Source organism: Pleurodeles waltl, chromosome 10 (assembly GCF_031143425.1).
Source record: "Pleurodeles waltl isolate 20211129_DDA chromosome 10, aPleWal1.hap1.20221129, whole genome shotgun sequence".
Lineage (NCBI taxonomy): Eukaryota > Metazoa > Chordata > Amphibia > Caudata > Salamandridae > Pleurodeles > Pleurodeles waltl.
This window is the reverse complement of record NC_090449.1, coordinates 526,570,467-526,592,885: the sequence shown is the minus strand read 5'-3', so window position 1 is coordinate 526,592,885 and position 22,419 is coordinate 526,570,467. Positions and strand designations below refer to the sequence as shown.

At 42.7% G+C, this 22,419-nt stretch overlaps 1 protein-coding gene across 1 annotated transcript in view; it reads left to right on the top strand.

Annotated features, from left to right (window-relative positions):
* Positions 1-22,419, top strand: part of MYL3 (myosin light chain 3) — a 185,604-nt gene that overhangs the window by 72,237 nt on the left and 90,948 nt on the right. The gene's annotated exons all lie outside the window — the stretch shown is intronic.

Here is a 22,419-nt window from a genome sequence, read left to right as displayed (position 1 = left end):
GCTCCCAGCTCTGGTGGAGAGCAGAGAGCCTGACTTCAGGTGGGGTAAGCTGCTGAGGGTGGTGTGAGAAAGTAGTACAGGACCAGGTACTGATTGTCTTAATATTATAGGATAGGTGTGGGATAGTGTGTGTACAAGGGTGTTGTGGGAGGGTGGCATGACACCAGATATTGTTCTCTTTCTAATATTGTATGAGATGGGTAAGGTTTTTTTTTATTTTGGTGTAGAGGACGGCAAGAGACCAGCTACTTTTTTACTCTCTGGCTGAGGTTGTGGATAGTGGTTTTCAAGTGCTATGTTTATACTAGGTTTTGGGCATTTTCAGATATTGAGAAAGATGATGGAGGATAGTGTGGGAGAGTGGTAAGATGGAGATTTGTTGTGTGTATTTGTGAAGGGGAAGAAATAATGAGGACAGTTAAGGTTAACAGCAGAACACAAAGGGCCAGATGTAGGAAGAAACCAATTTGCGAGTTGCAAATTGCGAGTCCTTCCGACTCGCAATTTGCAACTCGCAAATTGGTATGCAGAAAGGTGTCTCAGGCACCTTCTGCGAGTCGCTATGGGGTTGCAAAGACCCACCTCATTAATATTAATGAGGTGGGTCGCAATTTGCGACCCCATAGCGACTCTGGGCACTCACGGGGATGGAGGCCTGCTGGAAACAGCAGACCTCAATGTCCGTGACTGCTTTAAAATAAAGCAGGTTTTTTTTTCCAAGTGTAGCCCGTTTTCCTTAAAGGAAAACGAGCTGCACTTAGAAAAAAAAACCGAAACCTTTAGTTTCGGATTTTTTCAGGGCAGGTAGTGGTCCCTTGGGTCCTATTTGCGACTCGGAAATGCATTTTGCGAGTCGGTTCCGACTCGCAAAATGCATTTCTGCATAGCAAACACGCTTCCGAGTCGCAAACAGTTTGCTACATCTGGCCCTAAGTTATTATTTTTTTTAAACTACATTTAGGTGCTGTGGGCAGAAGAAGGTGAGGCCATGTAGTGCTTGACTTCTCAATGACTCATGTTACTCATGAAGCCCATTCATAGAATTGGCTGCACATTCATAAAGGGGTTGGGGATCCATACACAACATGAAATTAAAGCACCTCAGTGGAAAACAACACTGGAATCAACAGCAACTCATCAATACTTTCATATGTTCAGGAACACATTCAGCATCAATTAAGGATACTCAGGTATTCATCGAGAACTATGACCATAGTTTTATTTTTTACTGGTTTGGCACAGAAAAAATTGTAATTGTTTGGTCCCAGTTGCATGACTGAAAGATTATATAGTGTTATTGGAGCATAAATATTTAACCTTATGAAAATAAAATTATATTTTTCTCCTTCCGTTCTATTCCTGACTTATCTCACTTTGGGAACATTCCTAAAACCTGCTTATATAGCCATTAAATCACCTTCTCCCTATCCCTGGCTGTTTTACCTTTGGTTGGAACCAGGACACCTATTGTAGGTAACCACTGTGCTTTGTAAATCAATCAATCAATCAAGCACATTTCTTGCATCTTTTAGCCATGTCCAAATAATGATCACAACAGTTTTAGTGAGATCTACTTCACCCATATATGGGCATGGGTCACTAGAGGGATAGTCAAGCCTCAGTTAACTCATGTAATTTCACTCTTAGATTCGTGCCAGAAGAAAAATGCTAGCCTCTTCTTTAAATGAAATCATTGCACAGTTGTTAGCTATGCTGATGCACTTTCATTGGGAACAAACCTCTCAGAAAAATAGTGTTTTTATACTTGTGCTGATACATAAGACTACCTCATACTTTCTGACAGCAACCTTTAAGCCAGGCATGGATTGTCACAAACATGATCACAGGCTTATCCTTTTGACAACTTGGTGCTGCTTGCAACTTTAAATATTTTGCTACGCTCCTTTACATATCTACGTTAATGACACCTTCAACCTTGTATTGCCAATCTTGGAACACCATAATTTTCAGTTATTGACATTCAGTGGGGTGGAAAAGCCTCCTGCATGGGAATGGATATGCACCCATGCCCTCCGTGCCCCAGTGACAGCAATATCAGGATCTCTGGTACTAATTTTTTCATCATATGCACCATGACTTAGGTCTGTCTCAAGGAGTGCATCCTTGTTAGACTAGGAGAGGCCATCAGGTCACTGCCCTGGTAGTGGCAAAGCCGTGCTACCCTTACCAACAGTTAAGTAGCATGCATGCAATGGTGGCAGCATACCCTTTTTTGAAACAGTAAACAACAAAGTGAACAGGCCTTTTATGTGTGTCACTGGAGTCGTGCCTTCTGTCTACTCATGTGAAAGTTCTTTGCTTTGCACCTAGCTCACCCTTAGCCTACACCAGATCAGTTATCAGCACTGTATAGCACACAAGGGACTGTATATGCTTGCAATTATGTCTGTGTACCTGCATATGATACAGTACATGGAGGCCATACTAGAGGCTCAGGACCTGAGATGGGCATGTGGAGGAGGAGGAACTATCCCAGACAGATTTGTGGATTGCCTGAATTCCTAAGTGTTGGATGAGATACCCACAGTTGAGGGGAGGAGTGCCTGGATCTCTTTTGCACTTCAAAAAGGGTCTTTGATTCTGTAAAGGAAACTGGTCAATGGGGCTTGGGCACATCTCAAGACAGAGATGGGGCTTATGGGGTTGAATAACGGAATCTTAAGAAATAGGGCTGGGGGCCTATGTAAACTTTTGATAGCCAATTAAAAGTGAGGTTGACACCAGTTATGATCCTCTAGTCCCTCCCATGGCCTGTATGTTGGGCTTTCAAGTTTGGAGTTGCTCTTCATGTAACAAACTGCAGCCTGGACAAGGGACGGTACAAAGAAGTCGATACTTGAAAGGGAGCAACACCCACATCATGAATGTCAAAGACTCGGCCACTAAATCACATCTGTGTCTGGAAATGGATTATAAAAAGGAAAGCTTAAGCCTCTCAAAATTGCCAAACTGGAGCTATACATCAATGTGAGAAGCTCCGCATGACTTCTACCTGTTGTGACCAGGACTAGGAACTAAGGTATGACAGTTTGTCAGCTAGGTGAGGGGATATCATTGAGGACAATCAAGACCACTTGACCTGGAGCATCAGCAGCTGCTGCCTACCAAGATCAGAGTACTCTGTGAGGAGAAGAGGAGCACCTGGAGGGAGAGAGGTGCAGTGGGATCCTAGCTAGTGGATCATTGAAGCATAGTTTGAGATTCTGGGTCCACGATGAAGACTGCTGCTCTGATCAGGGTGTCTCCCAAGTGCTTCTGTTTGCAACCCCCTTGCCAAGTCAGAGGGGTGTATTGAATACTAAGGCTTCATATAACAGTCCAGGGCAAGGACATAGTGCCCGGTGTCTTTTGTCACCTCCTCCACCAAACCTCGAGGGTGCATTGATAGTTTATGTGGTCTAAAGGGGTCTTTCAAAATATCAAAATTTCCAAATCACAAATTCTACTGCAGTGTTGTGTAATGTTCACTGGGCAGTCAAATTCTTCATTGAAATTCATTTTTCATGTATATGGCATCAGTGAAGACTAAAACATATAAAAAGCAGCATGTGTTTGGAGGAACACTTCTCTTCCTCAAAGCTGTAAAAATAAGAAATACATCTTAGGTGCAATCTTATAATAGAGTGACGTGCCAAATTCTAGGTGCCTTTACCAAAAAATGTATGGCTTCTTCGGGTGCAATGATGCTCTGCACTCCTTCAAGTTGTTGAATCAGGGACTCAAGGTATCCTAGTCTTACTGAGAGCTTAACGACTTAGTTCAAACTAACCAGTATGCCAATCAGTACTTGGCTGAGCTTACCTGGTATACAATTTAAAATGAGTCAATTCGGACTCAGCTGTTGAACTACTATTGCCAACTCGAAAAATAGCTACATTTTGTTTTTTAGGCAAAAAATGAGTTTCAGCAATGGGTGATTCTGGTACAGATGCATGGAATTTCAAAGGGCTCTCAGCCTCCATTAGCAGGACTATTGGCTCCATCTAATTTGAGAAGGATGGCAAACCATCAAGTCTGTCAATGTTGTAACCGGTGATTGGAACTTTTTACAGCTTTTAATCAGGGCACAACCATTTCTTTTCAGGAAGGTGTTGAAAATTCATGTTGAAACATCAACTTTTTCATCTCTATTTTAACTAATACAGTCCATTTCCAAGGACACCTTAATAAACCTCTCCTGGGGACCGCTGACAGGAAGATGCATTTTCAAACAATCTTCAAAAGAGGTGCACTGCATGTTCGATATCATATCTATAATAGGTTTCAGAAAGGTATGGGATGTGGGAAGAGTTATAAAAATATTATTTGGCTACATTGTTTTGGTAGGCTTTCTATTTCTTTTTATTGTTTGATATTGTTTTGATTCTGGGAAAATGATTCACTCTTTCCCTTTTCAAAACACACCCAGAATTGTTTTTTGCATGCAAATCATACAGCGAATGAAAAATAAAGCTAGTATGTTAAAGCATCGAGAGTTCAGAACTCAACTTGAAGATCCAGGAAACACTGTTCTTTTAATTAGTTACATCTCTATAAAATGAATGATTTAAGGTCACCTCCAGATATATTAAGGCGATGATGTGTACTGCATTCAAGACCGTGCATGCACAGTGTACTCGCCTCACAAACAACCTAATAATTTTTTTCTGATAATTATTGTTCGGTTGTGAGGTTTATGCGCTCTACATCCACAGCAGTCTTTGGAGCAAAATATTGAGAAGCAACATATCCCACCAATTATTACTGACTTAAGCATGAAGTTGGCATAGTTCAAGATGATAGTCCCACTTGCAGAATCGAGAAGCCCCTGCGACTCAATAATGCACAGATATTTTTAGGTTTTAGGTCCAAAGGGGGGAACCCCTAAAGAGCTGCGATGCTCCCTATATCTGTTGGAGAAAGCCTTACATCCCTGTGCATGAGACAGGCTGATGCTGAGCCCATTTACAGACAGCTTACCAAATGTAACTGTGGGAAATTGGATTACTGGTTGAGGAGGGGGGGGGTCCACGCAAACAGCAACCACAGTTCTCATCAAGGTGAAACACAAACAGACCCTAAATTAACCTGTGTTTAACCCTCTGGCAGCCTGGCCAATGTGTAAAGTATTTATGCAGCATTTCAAATGTAATAAAAATGAAACCACAACACAAAAAAATCCCACAGCAGTTTAGAAAAATACAGTACATTTTAATAAATGGTTTACGACTAAAACAGTAGCATCCAAGAACCGGAGCTATGCAATTTTAAAGATTTAAGATAAAAAAGTGCTTGGAAGCACAAAGTGAAAATTGTGGGTTTCTGGTTGATCTGGATGGAGACAAAGTCACAAGTTCAGGCCGACTAGGATGGAGCATGGGCCAGATAGAGGGACCAAGTTAGGCCTTCTAGACAAAGGGGCATATTTATACTCTGTTTGCGCCGGAATTGCGACGTTTTTTTTTACGGAAATCCGACACAAAGTTAACTCCATATTTATACTTTGGCGTTAGACCCGTCTAGCGCCAAAGATATTGGAGTTTGCGTCATTTTTTAGCGTGGACGCCTACCTTGCGTTAATGATATGCAAGGTAGGCGTTCCCGTCTAAAAAATGACTCCAAGGCATGTGCACCTTATTTAAACTCCCGTGCAAAAATGACGCACAGGAGTGGGCAGGTAAAAAAAAATGACGTCCAGCCGCTTTAGCGTCATTTTTTTATGCCTGGTCAGGGCAGGCATTAAGGGACCTGTGGGCTCGGAAGGAGCCCAGAGGTGCCCTACCATGCCCCCAGGGACACCCCCTGCCACACTTGCCCACCCCAGGAGGACGCCCAAGGATGGAGGGACCCATCCCAGGGAACGTAAGGTAAGTTCAGGTAAGTAATTTTTTTTTTTTTGTGGCATATGGGGGCCTGATTTGTGCCCCCCTACATGCCACTATGCCCAATGCCCATGCCCAGGGGACATAAGTCCCCAGGGCATGGCCATTGGGCAAGGGGGCATGACTCCTGTCTTTGCTAAGACAGGAGTTTTGTTAATGGAGGGTGGGAGTAAAAAAAAATGGCGCAAATCGGGTTGAGGCAGATTTTTTGCCTCAGACCGACTTGGCCCATTTTTTTACGCCCAAGCTCCATTTTCCCCTACGCCGGCGCTGCCTGGTGTGGGTCATTTTTTTTGACGCACACCAGTCATCTCCGCCGGCTAACGTCATTCCATAAATAAGGCGCTCGCATGGCGCTTTGGAATGGCGTTAGCCGGCGTTAACATTTTTGACGCACAACTGCGTTGGCGCAGTTGTGCGTCAAAAAGTATAGATATATGGCCCAAAGTACCTTAAATAGAGGTTATGGAGCATTGAGAGATCCCGCATTGAGGATGTGTCACTCAGAAGTAGTTCCAAGGAAGCTGTGGAGCTACGAAGAAGAGTCATGCATCGTTGTCAAGGATGCTTTCGATGAGGGGCTTGCGATGCAACCTCCGATTCTGAGGAAGCTGTGGGGCTGCAATGTGATGTTCTGCATTGTTGCAGAGGATGCCCTTGACGCTGGGCTTATGATGTGAGTGTCTGTGTCGATGATCCATCTCTCAGTGGCGGTTCAGGAGAAGCTGCGGGCTGCAATGCAAGGTACAGCATGAAGGATGCATCGCTGAGAGGTGGTTCTGATGAGGCTGCAAGAAGATGTGTCATGATGTGTCAGTTTTGCCCACAAGACCACGGCTGGGGTAGGAGAACACCTTCAGGCCTACTTGCAAAGGTCTAGGACTGGGGTGGCATCACTTGGGGGGGGCGGCAAAGACCCACAGCAAACATAGTACACATGCTGTGCTCAAGGTGATTGGAACCTTTTCTGTCCCTAAGGCTCTTATCAGGAGACCAGTCAGTTAGCCCTTGGAGTCACTCTGGTGATCCTGAGTTCAAGATGTTGGCCCAGTACTTCTAACGCAGGCAGCAGGGCAGCAAGACAGCTCGGCAGCAGGGTAGCACTCTTGCTTGCAGAGCAGCAAAGCAGTCCTTCTGAGTCTTCCACAGGTCCAGAATTATACTGCAGAGTTGAGTCTGAGGGTCCAATATTATACTTGGTACCAGCTTTAAAATAGGAGAAGCTTCTAAATGTTTCCACCCACAGAGGTGATTGGAATGTTTTGCATCCCTGCCCTGACCCAGCTTGGCAGGGGCACAAAAGACTAGTGTCAAACCCTTTGTGAGTGTGCTCAGGGAGAGGCTTTGCTATGTGTAAGTGTGAAAAGTCACAGCTGCTCCCTGTCATCAAGTCAGAGATAGCAAATTCTGCCAAACACCTGTTCCCCCCTTGTCTCACTATCTGGGAGCAATACACAAAGAACAACTGAAAGCTACACCAAGTCATGTGACCTAAGATAAAGGCTGCAGGCACCAAATATTTGGGACAGGAAAATCCCAAGTTTCTAGAAGGGGCATTTTCGGAACTGTGACTTAAAATCTGGATTTACCATTAAAAAGGTTTTTAAATTACAGTGCTTTAGACACTATGGGGGTCATTCTGACCCTGGCGGTAGAATCCGCCAGGGCCAACGACCGCGGGAGCACCGCCAACAGGCTGGCGGTGCTCCCTTGGGTATTCTGACCGCGGCGGTACAGCCGCAGTCAGAAACGGAAAACCGGCGTTGTACCGCCGGTTTTCAGCTGCCCTGGGGAATCCTCCATGGCGGCGCAGCTTGCTGCGCCGCCATGGGGATTCCGACCCCCATACCGCCATCCTGTTCCTGGCGGTTTTGGCCGCCAGGCAGAGGATGGCGGTATGGGGTGTTGTGGGGCCCCTGGGGGCCCCTGCAGTGCCCATGCCAATGGCATGGGCACTGCAGGGGCCCCCGTAACAGACACTGAAAATCGCGACGGGTGCAACTGCACCCGTCGCACCCCTTCCACTCCGCCGGCTTCATTCGGAGCCAGCATCCTCATGGAAGGGTGTTTCCCGCTGGGCTGGCGGGTGGCCTTCTGGCGGTCGCCAGCCAGCCCAGCGGGAAACCCAGAATACCCGCAGCGGTCTTTTGACCGCGCAGCGGTATTCTGGCGGTCCCAGCCAGGCCGGCAGCTTCCGCCGCCGGCCGGGGTCAGAATGACCCCCTATGTGGGAAAGTACCATCTTGCCTGGCATGTTACCCCCATATTTCACTGTATATATGTTGTTTTAGTCTATGTGTCATTGGGACCCTGCCAGGCAGGGCCCCAGTGCTCATATTTATGTGCCCTGTATGTGTTCCCTGTGTGATGCCTAACTGTCTCACTGAGGCTCTGCTAACCAGAACCTCAGTGGTTATGCTCTCTCTGCTTTCCAAATTTGTCAGTAACAGACTAGTGACTAAATTTACAAATTCACATTGGCATACTGTTACACCCATATAATTCCCTAGTATATGATACTGAGGTACCCAGGGTATTGGGGTTCCAGGAGATCCCTATGGGCTGCAGCATTTCTTTTGCCACCCATAGGGAGCTCTGACAATTCTTACACAGGCCTGCCACTGCAGCCTGAGTGAAATAACGTCCACGTTATTTCACAGCCATTTTCCACTGCACTTAAGTAACTTATAAGTCACCTATATGTCTAACCTTCACCTGGTGAAGGTTGGGTGCAAAGTTACTTAGTGTGTGGGCCCCCTGGCACTAGCCAAGGTGCCCCCACATCGATCAGGGCAAATTCCCCGGACTTTGTGAGTGCGGGGACACCATTACACGCGTGCACTGTACATAGGTCACTACCGAACATGGCCATGTAACATGTCTAAGATCATGGAATTGTCCCCCCAATGCCAGAATGGTACTGGAGGGACAATTCCATGATCCCCCGGGGTTCTAGCATAGTACCTGGGTACTGCCAAACTGCCTTTCCGGGGTCTCCACTGCAGCTGCTGCTGCTGCCAACCCCTCAGACAGGTTTCTGCCATCCTGGGGTCCAGGCAGCCCTGGCCCAGGAAGGCAGAACAAAGGACTTCCTCTGAGAGAGGGTGTCACACCCTCTCCCTTTGGAAATAGGTGTAAGGGCTGGGGAGGAGTAGCCTCCCCCAGCCTCTGGAAATGCTTTGATGGGCACAGATGGTGCCCATCTCTGCATAAGCCAGTCTACACCAGTTCAGGGATCCCCCAGCCCTGCTCTGGCGCGAAACTGGACAAAGGAAAAGGGAGTGACCACTCCCCTGACCTGCACCTCCCAGGGGAGGTGCCCAGAGCTCCTCCAGTGTGTCCCAGACCTCTGCCATCTTGGAAACAAGGTGTTTGTGGCACACTGGACTGCTCTGAGTGGCCAGTGCTAGCAGGTGACGTCAGAGGCTCCTTCTGATAGGCTCTTACCTCTCTTGGTAGCCAATCCTCCTTCCTTGGTAGCCAAACCTCCTTTTCTGGCTATTTAGGGTCTCTGCTTTGGAGAATCCTTCAGATAACCAATGCAAGAGCTCACCAGAGTTCCTCTGCATCTCCCTCTTCACCTTCTGCCAAAAGATCGACCACTGACTGCTCAGGACGCCTGCAAAACTGCAACAAAGTACAAGACGACTACGAGCAACCTTGTATCGCTTCATCCTGCCAGCTTTCTCAACTGTTTCCAGGTGGTGCATGCTCTGGGGGTAGCCTGCCTCCTCTCTGCACCAGGAGCTCTGAAGAAATCTCCTGTGGGTCGACGGAATCTTCCCCCTGCAACTGCAGGCACCAAAAGACTGCTTTCCTCTCAGCACAACAAGCTTGGTCCCTGGAACTCAGCAACTCTGTCCAAGTGACTCCCACAGTCCAGTGACTCTTCAGTCCAAGTTTGGTGGAGGTAAGTCCTAGCCTCCCCACGCTAGACTGCATTGCTGGGCACGGCGTGATTTGCAGCTGCTCCGGCTCTTGTGCATTCTTCCAGGATTTCCTTTGTGCACAGCCAAGCCTGGGTCCCCAACACTCTATCCTGCAGTGCACAACCTTTTGAGTTGTCCTCCGGCGTCGTGGGACTCCCTTTTGTGACTTTGGGTGGACTTCAGTTCACTTTTCTGCTAAGTGCCTGTTCAGGTACTTCTGAAGGTGCCGCCTGCTTCTGTGAGGGCTCCTTGCATTGCTGAGCACCCCCTCTGTCTCCTCCTCTAAGTGGCGACATCCTGGTCCCTCCTGGGCCGCAGCAGCTCCCAAAAACCTCTGCCATGACCCTTGCAGCTAGCAAGGCTTGTTTGTGTATTTCTGCATGGGATCACCTCTGCAAGCTTCATCGCGACGTAGGACATCCATCCTCCAAAGGAGAAGTTCCTAGTCCTCTTCTTTCTTGCAGAACTCCAAGCTTCTTCCAATAGGTGGCAGCTTCCTTGCACCCTCAGCTGGCATTTCCTGGGCTCCTGCCCACTTTCGACACTGTCGTGACTATTGGACTTGGTCTCCTTGTCCTACAGGTACTCAGGTCTGGAAATCCACTGTTGTTGCATTGCTGGTGTTTGTTCTTCCTGAAGAATCCCCCATCACGACTTCTGTGCTCTCTGGGGGTAGTAGGCACACTTTACACCTACCTTTCAGGGTCTTGGGGTGGGCTATTTTTGTAACCCTTACTGTTTTCTTACAGTCCCAGCGACCCTCTACAACCTCACCTAGGTTTGGGGTCCATTCGTGGTTCGCATTCCACTTTTGGAGTATATGGTTTTTGTTGCCCCTGTACCTATATGCACCTATTGCAATCTACTGTAACTTTACATTGCTTGTATTGCTTTTCTTCCTATTACCTGCATAATTTTGGTTTGTGTACATATATCTTGTGTATATATCTTATCCTCATACTGAGGGTACTCACTGAGATACTTTTGGCATATTGTCATAAAAATAAAGTACCTTTATTTTTAGTACTTCTGTGTAATGTGTTTTTTTATGATATTGTGCATATGACACCAGTGGTATAGTAGGAGCTTTACATGTCTCGTAGTTCAGCCTAAGCTGCTTTGCCATAGCTACCTTCTATCAGTCTTAGCTGCTAGAAACACCTCTTCTACACTAATAAGGGATAACTGGAGCTGGCACAAGGTGTAAGTACCTCTGGTACCCACTACAAGCCAGGCCAGCCTCCTACCCACTAAACTTGAAGTTCTTACTTTTTCTCAATTGAAAGTTAGCACATGACAAATGGATGAGGTAACCCGGTATTATCCTGTGGGAGAGGTAGGCTTGCAGTAGTGAAAAACAAATTTAAAAGTTTAAGAGTTTTTCACTACCAGAACAAGTAAAATTTTAAAGTACCTGTCCATTCATTTTCTGTGCAATACAAACTGCCCTTTCGGCTGTTTAGAACTTTACAATGGGTGATCCAAATTTAGTAAAAAGGAAGTGTTAGGTCTGGCAAGAAATGTATTTTACCAGGTCAAAATGGTGCAATGGCAGGCCAGAGGCATGATTAAGGGGCTACATAACGGGGTGGCACAATCAGTCCTGCAGGCCCATTAGTATCATTTAATTTACAGTCCTTGGGTACCTGTAGTAACACTTTACTATGGGCGTATAAGTAAATGAAATGTACCAATTGGGTGTAAGCCAATTTTACTATGTTTAAAGGAGAGTGCACAAGCACTGTAACACTGGTTAACAGTGGTAAAGTGGGTGGAGTCCTAAATGCCAACAGAACAGGTTCAGAAAACGGGAGGGTGAAGGCAAAAAGTTTGGGGATAACCCTGCAGAAAGGCCAAGCAAAACAGTAATGCTGTAATACTACATGCAAACATTTTTATCCTCTTTCCAAGATTGAAGAATTCAGTTGGAAATAAACAGGAAAGACAGCAAGTACCAAGAAAGTACTTCTTTAATTATTACTTAGAGAGGTTGGACATTAAAACATTTGGCTACACAAATGATATCAAGCTGGAGCTCAAACAGGCTTCATGCCTCTAAACCAACTGGATGGAACTCCAGATCATTTTAACAAATGTAAAACGTGTCCTCTCCTAGTATCCATAGACTTCTACAAGTAGCTTGTGAGGTCTCTGTGTGTAGCTTTCCAGTGTGTATGTGAGCTTCCTAAATAAGAAGCTTTTGCTTGGCTGAATTACTATGTGTATAACAAAATAGAAAAGCTTGTGTCCACGATCAAAATATGAGTATTGTCAGGACTCATAACCTGATGCTATGAGAGAAATGGGTGGATTTCCAAAATATATTTAAAGCGGATATTTGAGGGATAAATTATGTGGCACTGGTAAGACATATTACTAATAATAGTGCCTTGGTACCGGTGGCATTGCAACTATGGCCATAATTCATTATCCATGTACTGACATTCCAAAGTGAGTAAGTCTTTTTGACATTACTGCTGACAGCCCTGCATGATGCACTCAGGTGATCATTGTTTGTAATCTTTCATGAGGTGGCCACTAATGTAATCTTATATGATGTGCTCATGATCACATTCACAATATTCGTAGCTCGGAATGATTTTCTAACGTAAACAGCTCTTATTAAAGAAAAGGTTTGAGACCCCTGCCATAGAGTATGCTATGGAGCGCTCCTGCAAAGATGCAAGTAGGCTAATGGAAAATACTAAAAATAGCACAAAACATACAGATTCAAACAGAACTGTCTTTCATTCAAGAATTAAGGAAATAAGGTAATGCTCCTGGAAGGTAGTTAAGGACTTATTTAGGTATTTGTTTATTTATTTAATTATTTTACTATCATAATAATTCAAATGGAAATGTTTTATAATACAGCAAAATGGATGGGTACATGACAAATTAAGAGAAAGTGTTGAAAGTAACTGAGGCTATTTGTGAGAATGAGGAGCAAATGCAAACCGCCATATACATGCTTGCAACACTATTGACACCTACATGTATGCTATGCTATGCTTGAGTGCTGTGGGGGTGATGACATGCCAAAATCAACTAGTGCCTTCTAATTCCAGGAGATAAACCTAGAGGTGTTTTAAATTACTGAATAGGCTGGCCTTCATGACTTGCGAACGTGAGTTCCAGTGTAGGGGACTCGGTAGGTCTAAAGACCAGAATTTAGAGGCAGTATAGGGCATTTTGGATGAAAATAGAAGATTCTGGCTGAAAGACTGTAATTTGTGGGTGGGATTATACTGGATTAGAGTTTTATTGTTGTTCACTCCCTACATATTATTACTTTTATGAAAGTGCTAATAAGTAGAGAAATGTATTCATAATTTTCTAAATTTTTATAGTCGCTGAGGGAGAACTGCACATTTTTCTACTTTTTTTTAAATAACAAGACTATTTTTTGGTAATACCGCTGTACTGCCCAAACGTTTTCCTGAAAATTAAAGATATATTCAAATGGAAAAGACACTGTGGTACACTATTTTTGTAAAATATGGGGCCTTTCAGTGTATTTTACATTTTTTAATACATTTATGGGTTTTTAAAACGTATTTTTGACACTGCAGTACTCCCAAGGCAGTACCAGGGTACTCTATACACTTTTTTTTTTTAATATAACAAAACATATAAATATTTTCCCTACCTAGTACCACTTTAATAGACTGGTGTTAGGAAGCAGAAAAATTTCATACCTACTACTTACCCACATCCAAGGGTGAAACACAGAACACAGGCAAAGTTTTCCTGAAAACAACAGGGCTGCCTTAAACTTTTGTAAAGACAGTCATTAGCAAATCACATAATGACTTGTTATCTCCATGAACCATGGTACTTCTGTGAAATAGCATACAATTCTATGAAAATAATGCAACAACAGATACCACTAAGGGAAAGTTATTTTAACTCAACAAATACTTAGCATATTTACCCGCTGTGCACAAAAGGATCATCTGCACACCATAATGTCTAATCCTGCCAGATTTCATGTGAATCCATTCAGCCGTTTTCAGTCTACGTCCAATACAAATGTCTATGTGCATTGTTTGGGACCCTCCATTTATCTTTCCATACCCTTGACCAATCATCATAAAACTATGCATCTTCCACTAATACAGAAGGAAGAATAGGTCTTCAAAGTTTCACGGAGATTTGCTAAACCGGCACAAAACTATTAATGGAGAAAAATCCAAAGAGTTTCTATCTCTGGTAACCCTAACTACAACTACAGTAGAGAGCTAAATGCAGAGGAGCTGCCTAAACCTCAATGACCTAGGTGAACCCCCAATCCATTCCACCACGACGAGGAGCCTTGTGATAACATTTAACTGCGAGCTTTCCTTCAAATCCCAGATCCATGACATTATTGCCTCTTGTTTTTGCCCTAGTAAAATTCCTGTCAACCCATACTAACTACATTTGCTACATTTTGTAACCGGTCATTCGTATTAGTTATCAATCACTTACTACTTACTAGTAACATGTTGTAACTTCTGTCATTAAAATTACAGATCAGGGAATGAAAAATCATGTATTGTTATTTTCGATAACAACGACATCGAGGACACTTCTTCTATTCATATTACGTTGATAAAAATAGAGATGTTTTTATTTTAAAACTTTTCTTATGAAAACAAAAGATGGCACAGTTACTATTTCATAACTTGCTTATTTATATCATAGTATTCTGCAACGAAAATGACCGAGATGTATTTCATTCCAAATACATTTTCCATTACATATAAGCTAAATGACAATAAAAATACGAAACGAAAAAAGGTACAGTTTGTGTGTCTGCATTTCAGGGCATTGGGTGAGATGAGCTGACATAGACAGCTGTTTCATGGGATTATCACAAAAATTGAATTTATCTTGTGCAAAGGACTTTACCTGACGGGGGCCGGGAGGGGGATATATCTGCATGAAAAATTAATCCTAGGTTCTTCAACTTTCTAGATAGTGGATTAAACTCCAGAACTAATAGCTGCAACAGAGTGATGTTTTGCAATGTGGGCCTGCATTTCTGACTACAAAGTATGGCATTTTCCGTGTCCTATTAAAATGTAAATATTATTCTTTATCCATGAAAAGAAACTAAACAGAAGATACTTGGGGGACAGATACATTTTGTACACTCTTAACCTAACATAAATGGGCTTGTATTTGACAGTTAACTGAAATACAGGTAACGGTGACAAATAGAGAGAACAGATACGGATTACAACGGGTCGATGACAGGGCTGAACCCTCTGTAAATGTTATTTAAATACAATGGCATACCTTTGTTCGGTGTACTTCATTTGTTTGAAGAAGAGAATAACTGTTTCTTGGTGGTAGTGTTCACATTCGCAAAATTGGTCAGTCCACCAGGACGACATTACCACTAGAGTTACATGTATGTCAGACACAACTTCTTGAGAATCACCAGAAGGTCATCAATCCAGTGTCAGCTCCATACAGAGGCACAAAGCCTGATTGTAAGGCATGAAAAACAGTCGAGTAGCTAGAGAAAACACTGCAAATTTCTGACGACATTTTTATCAACATGTTTAATCAGGACAGGTGGAAATTGGACAAAAACTGGCCAAGATGTTTATCCAATCATATGCATATATTTTTTCACTAGTATATGACCAAACCAACTTTTCAGGACAAAGAACACAGAATTTGGGGGTAGAAAGAGTAATCGGAGTAACGCTAACTATTATAGTGTAGAAACATGTCCATTTAGGAGCCACATAAAGTAGGCCCAAATTAAAAATTTAATTTGAGAAAGAAATATTGTGAAATTCGTGTATTTTGCGAAATCTTTGCCATTCTGTAGTTGCACTATTGTGGGCCATTCTCTCCGCGGGGAAACTGTTATAAGCAGAAAATGCCTTGAAACAACTGTAAGATTCCAGTTGACATTTTTTCTTTTTTAAAGCAGCCTCTTGCTGGTATGTCACTGATGAGTTTTGTACGTGAGTTGCGTGTGTCCGTGTGTTCCATGTCCACTAAAGTTAATGGCTAAGTGCATTTCAAGCAATAAGCACAATTATACGGAATTTTTGTCAAAATGTTGCACCTTTCATGAAACACTTTGACCAGCCCTATGTAAAAGCAGGGTCGAACTGAGTTGGTGATAAATGTCAAAGAAAATGTCATGCACGAGCAGGAGAACAAGGCGAGAATGTTCTTTTTCGAAACAATATTCTCTTTATGTAGCAAAACTGGGAACATAAGGAATAAGTCAATTGACTTTTTCACTTACATTTGTACAGCTGATGACTTACTTTGAATGCATTCTAGGGATCAAATTATAGATCTAAATTTTTTATGTCATTAATAAACTATGAAACATGCAACTTTATTACATATTCCATCACTTGTTCAGCTAATCTTGATCTACATTTCAGGACTCTGCCACACACCGTAGTTAATCATTTATTAATTTCCCTTCTGTATAAAAAATGGGATCCTGAGCTCCTTGCATTTTAATTGGCAAACTTATTCAAACATTCCAATATTCCATTGCTCCTAATATAGAGTGGGAAAATATCTCAATTCACATGATGACCACAGCTTTTATACTTTTTTAAAAAAAGCCTGTTTCCTGAAAAACTCTTTTTGCGCTCTATTCTTTAGCGTTTACTCAATTTTGACATTACGAATGTGGTTTTGTGTTTTCGTCTGAAGAGCCTGATGCTATTTGTTCATTTATGGGTATATATACACGGCATTGCTGATGCAGGCCTGCGGCTCTATATTCAAACACAGATGGATAAAGATCTATTCAAAACCAGACAGAGTGCACAGAACAAAACGAAGTAACCTTTACTCTAACAACGGACGTCCTGTAAAATCAAGAGGTAGTCAATCAGATGCATTTCGTCAATACAGGGCCGGTCTTGAAACCAAAAGCACCCCCGGCAAAAATTGTTCAAACCAGTTATGTACCCTTTCACCGGCTATCTTCTTCCCTTGCTCTCTCCTCCCATCTCTCTCGCCCAACCCCTTTCTCTCTCCTGAAGCCCCCCAGTGCTTGATGTTATTACCAGAAGAAGCAGAAAAAGTAACAAAGGCGTCAGCAACGGGCCCTGCCTACAACCCATAGGGTGACCACCTGCCCGTAAATTTAACGGACTGTCCATAATTTCAGCCTAATGTTTGTTGTCCGTTATTAGTCTAACGGACAGCATTTGTGCGTAATTTCTGCACTGTTACTTTTTTTTACAGTTTTGGGATATTATGGAGCTAGCAGTGATCGCACGTGATTTTAGCCTGATCAGAACCAACATCTGACTTGGATTCCAGTGCAGCCTCAAATGTTATTAAGCACTGATTGGAACAGATAAATATTATGAAAAGAACATAATAATATCGTAGAACACTTGAAAAGCTCAAGCCTGATGCTTATACGTTCTTTTTCCCAGTTTTAGTTACTATGCACTTCCTAAATATTATATTTTTAGGGTCGAGCCTGCGTATCGCTTGAAGGACGCTGTAGTAGTTCGAAAAGGGTTCGGAGCCCCGACCATGTCACATCAGTGTCTTTCATTGGTTCGTGGGCCTTCCTTTTAAAATCTACTTGCTTTCATTAGCGGAAGGCATGCATACGTCATGCCTTTTCCAGTGGTTAGCCCTCCTCAAGCGCATCGACCAAGTACTGAAAACATACGAGGCTCGCTTTTTTCCGTACAGTTTGTGGACTACTTTTTCTCTTTTTTAGCAAGCCGATCTCGCTTGTTTAGCAGTGCAATCGCACTTGTTTTTTCCCATTTAATGAGGCAAGAAAAGTCCGGTTGGGAGTTTACAACTGGTAATAGCTCTAACTCAGAGAAATGCAAGACCTGTTGCATTGCAAATGCTTGTTTTTAACTATTTTCCTCTCGTGTACTGTGACACTCAGATGTTTACTTACATAGCAGGTTTTCATTAACGTGACCATCGTAATGTTTCTATTATTGATGTTTGAGTTGAATAGATGTTGGGATTGATAAATGCATAGGTAAACAAAAGGATAGATGGATAACTAGGTGGATCAATGAATGGTTGGAAAGTGTGGGCATGAATGGAAAGGGTATAAATTGGAGGATGGCTGATTTGATGGTTGCATTGGCAGGGATAATGGATGGATCAATGTTTGGATGGATCAGTGCATTGATGGATGTATTAGTAAATAGATGAATAGGTGAAGATGGGTTCCTGTGTGAATGGAAGGCCAGATGGATGGATGGATACATTTATGGATGGATGGATAGGGCAGGTGTTTGGACTGGTGGATAAATTAATATGAGTAAATGGAAGGATCTTGGTGGGTGGGTGGATGGATGGATACTGGTGGGTGAAAGGATGGATGGACAGATGGCTGGAGGGATGGATCTTGGTAGGTGGATAGATGGCTATAAAGTGGGGGGATTAATGGGTGCCTGGATGCCCGATAGATCAGGCTTGATGGATTGATCTTGGTAGGTGGGTGGATGGATGAATATTGCAAGGTGCATGGATGGATAAATGGATGGACAATGGGTGCTTGGATGGACGGATGGGTCGATGGATGGTTCTTGGTGCATGAATGAATACACTGAAGAATGGATGAGTGCTTAGGTTGATAGAACAATCTAGGTGGAGGGATGGATCTTAGTGAGTGGATAGAATTTTCTTGCTGGGCACAGTGGTTGGACAGATCAATGAATGGACAGACAACAGGTACTTGGGTGGATTGATAGATGAATGGATAAATGGGTGCTTAGGTGGATCGATCTGGGTAAATGGATCTATCTTGAATGGATGGAAGGATCTTGATTGGGGTATGGATGGATACACTGAAAGATGGATGTGGCAGTTCTTAGATGATGGATAGTTCAGGGTGGACGAATGGATCTTGATGGGTTCATGGCTGGCTTGATAAATTAATGGATGGATAATGGGTGCTTGCATAGATGGACTGAAAGATAGGTGGTTGGATGGATGATCTGTGTGAATGCATGGATGAACAAATGGTCGGATCAATGTTGGATACAACGTTTGATATATAGAAGGATGGATGGGTGGGTGAGTGGATAGATCTGCATGAGGGACTATGTTACTTCTAAAACATATTCACTATCATTAAACATTTAAGGGCATATTTACAAGAAAGTGACGCATCAGCTATGATGAGCCACTTTTCTTGCACCCCCCTAATGTCACCAAGGTAGCGCCATATTTACAATTCAGTGCATCATGGCACATGTTAGCACAAAAGCGTCAACATTTTTGACGCTATTGTGGTGCAAAAGTATGGCACTAGTCCAGCAATGTGTGGGGAGTCACCATTGGAAACAATGAGAGCATCACTTTAACACCTGTCTTGGGCAGAAGTTAAAAATGACGAGAAAATGGTGCAGTGAACTCTCGTAAATTTCACTGCTCCATTTTTCTGCGGAACGCCCCACTTGCATACATTATGCCTGGAGCAGGTGAAATATGCTGCAAGGGATTGGAAAGTGGTGCAATGATTGCATTGCATCACTTTGTAAATCTGGCCCGGGAAAAAGGTGCCTTGATGCCGTCTTAGCATAAAAAAAAAAAATGACCCGAGGGCTATGCAAGGAGGCGCTAGGGGCTTGTACATATGCCCCTTATTTCTTTATCTCATCTATGCACTGTTTACACAAAGTAATTTTATTTTAATTGTTTTGCACTGCAGCAAGTGTTCTATATGCTTTTGTCAGCACTCAATTGCGAATGCCAAACCTGTTGGCTATGCCAGCGCTTGTACAAGACCTTGGAGCTTCCACCCAAGACCGATTCTCAGCTGATAAAGATGGAGGTAGAGCAAATAGCAGGGAGGGCAGTTTGACTGAAACTCTGCTCTAGTTTTGTCTGAAACCATCACAATGAAATACACACACTTATACATATGCATTACCTTCCTCAAATATGATCACAATAACTCAGTATTTCACTCAGTCGCTGCCTCTAGTAGTAGTAGTACTAACCGCATATGAGCTGGAAATCCAAATTCAACCCATCAGCGATTCAGGTACCATTATACGAGGTAACAAGCAGAATGATGTGGAAACTACCTTAGCATCGGCTGTGAAATTTCGATTAGTGTGCATATGTTTGCCTTTTTTAATCTTTAAAGAAGGCCAATTACATGTGAATGTTTGCCCCATACTCTTATATATTAAACAAACAAAAGAACATACATCTAGTTTGACTTGTTCTTCTGTCAGCTGACTATTTACTTACTCTTGCATTATTGCTTGACCTACTCTGTTGTGTCCGTAAAATTTACCTTTTTTCCGGAAGTTTTGTCCTGAATTTTGTCCCTTTGTCCTGAGTTTTTACAGTCATTTTCCAGAATTTGCCTTCACGCCAGGTCACCCTAACAACTGACCCCCCAAATGCTTCAGGCCACTATGGAATTGCTTGGCGGGAAAACCTGCAGCCCGGCCCTGGTCAGATACACCATATATCCCAATCAACAGGCAGAGATTTGTTCTGCAAGGGATGATGGCTGCTGGTTGGCATACTGTCATTGGTTATTATTGATCAGGTCAATCACTCTACCAACAGGTAAGGATTGAGCAGAATTATTAAAAAGTCATTCAATGCAGCGCAGCAAGACAACTTGCTGCCTTTTGTTGTGTGACAGGGAGAGAGCAGAATTACACCATATCCACTAAGATATTTTCTACTCTCTCCCTGCACTGGCGAACTGAGTGCTGCCTAGTGCCAACATAGTCACCTTTGTCCCATGGTTCAAGGGTGCATGCGCTACAAGCATGATTGAATTTAGGTAGGACGGGATAACTTTGAGGTATCTCCTTCTCTTGAAGCATTTCCCTCTTTCTATATGTGCCACAGAGCGCATCACACATAGAAGTAACCAGAAGAAATACAAATATTTCTCTTTGTTACACCTCTGTTGGGAAGGTGTACCATTTTAATGCAACCCCACATTGACTAACCTAAGTAAACTTAGAACAGCATCAAAATCCATGGGTGGATGTCTCAGAGCATCCATGTTTTGCCAAGGTTTAAATGGCGCACTATGAGTGGTTCAGTATCTGCTTCCAGAGGAAGTAATTGTCCCTCCGAATAGGAAGTCTATTGACCCATATCAAGGAAAATGTACTCAGACGGACCAGCATAGAGTGCATTAATTGTGGCCACATTCCTCCGGTCCAGTCAAGTGGAGCCTGAAAGTGCACACTTGTACCTTGGGACCACAGAACCCCACATGAAAGACTCGTGAAATCATCTCAGATGAAGGCGATTGGCTGACATGCGCATAGATACATAATGAATTAGTCACAGTTGGTGAACAAAGAATATTGGTGGATAAGAACTACAACTTAATGGAGACCAATAGACACTGACAAGGTTTATACTGGGATTTGAGTTACACAATACCTTTAGAATTAAAGGATTAAATTAATTGAAGGATTTATTAAATGAGAAGTGATTAACCTTGGTTCAACAGTACTGCTCACGGTTAAAGAAAGTCAAAGCGTCTCTTATCACCATGTGATTGAGGGGGCATTTTTAGTATGCTGGTTAATTGACTTGAATGAATGGAGTATGGAGTAATAACTGTATGATGGATGGGTGTGAGTCTGGTATGCACAAGTATAAGTAGAGTGTGGCAGGAAAAGATAGTGCGATGGAAAGTGATGGAGGAATAATAATTTTTATTATATATGAGCTGTTTTGTAATATTTGATACTAATGTGCAATCAAATATGTGTGAATATTTTTGTAAACCACAGAGCCTCACATGGTTCTAAGAGATTTGGAGGGATTAAGTCCCCAAATAAACTGGGAGGCTGGACAAGGGTTGTTTCCTTTTTTCATTTTGCATGTTTCCCTGCCCCGTGGCCTATAGAAATTCAGGGAGTCCTTTTTCATGTATTTGGTATCATCTCAAGACAAAACAGGTAGACAGGCATACTCCTAAAGATTTCTGCCTATCCCTAGTAATCAATAAATTAGGGTGCGCAGAGACTTATAAAGCACTTATATCATTACATATGCACTGCACCCTTCACATTTACATTCTTTGCATCATGTTACATATAGTGCACATTTATATATGATATATTAAATCTATTAAAATGCCAACTTTCATCTTTTCTCAAACATGCTTTAAAATATACTGCAATGGCACCTTAAAGTAAAGATAGCCAAATCTTAATTGATACATGTATGAAGTGTGCTAGGCTCACCATAGAGGCAAAAACAGGCATATCCGTGGTAAACAAATACATTAGAGTGCACAGAGACTTCAAAACAGTTATTATCATTAAATATGGCCTGCATCCTTCATACAAGTAATGTACATTCATATAGGCTATATAAAATTCATTAGTCAACTTTCAACTTTTTTTCACACATGCTTTAAAATATACCTTTCAGCACCTTAGAGTAAAAATGGCAAAATCATAATTAATGGATTTATAAAGTGTGCTAAGATCACCATAGAGCCAAAAACAGGAACTTCGATCAAACCCTATTAACTCATTTGACATGTCTGTTATCACCACTGAAGATACAGATCTAGTATCATTATCTAGTTATTCTTTATTTGACATACCTATGATCAACTTTAAATACTATGGAAAAACAAATGG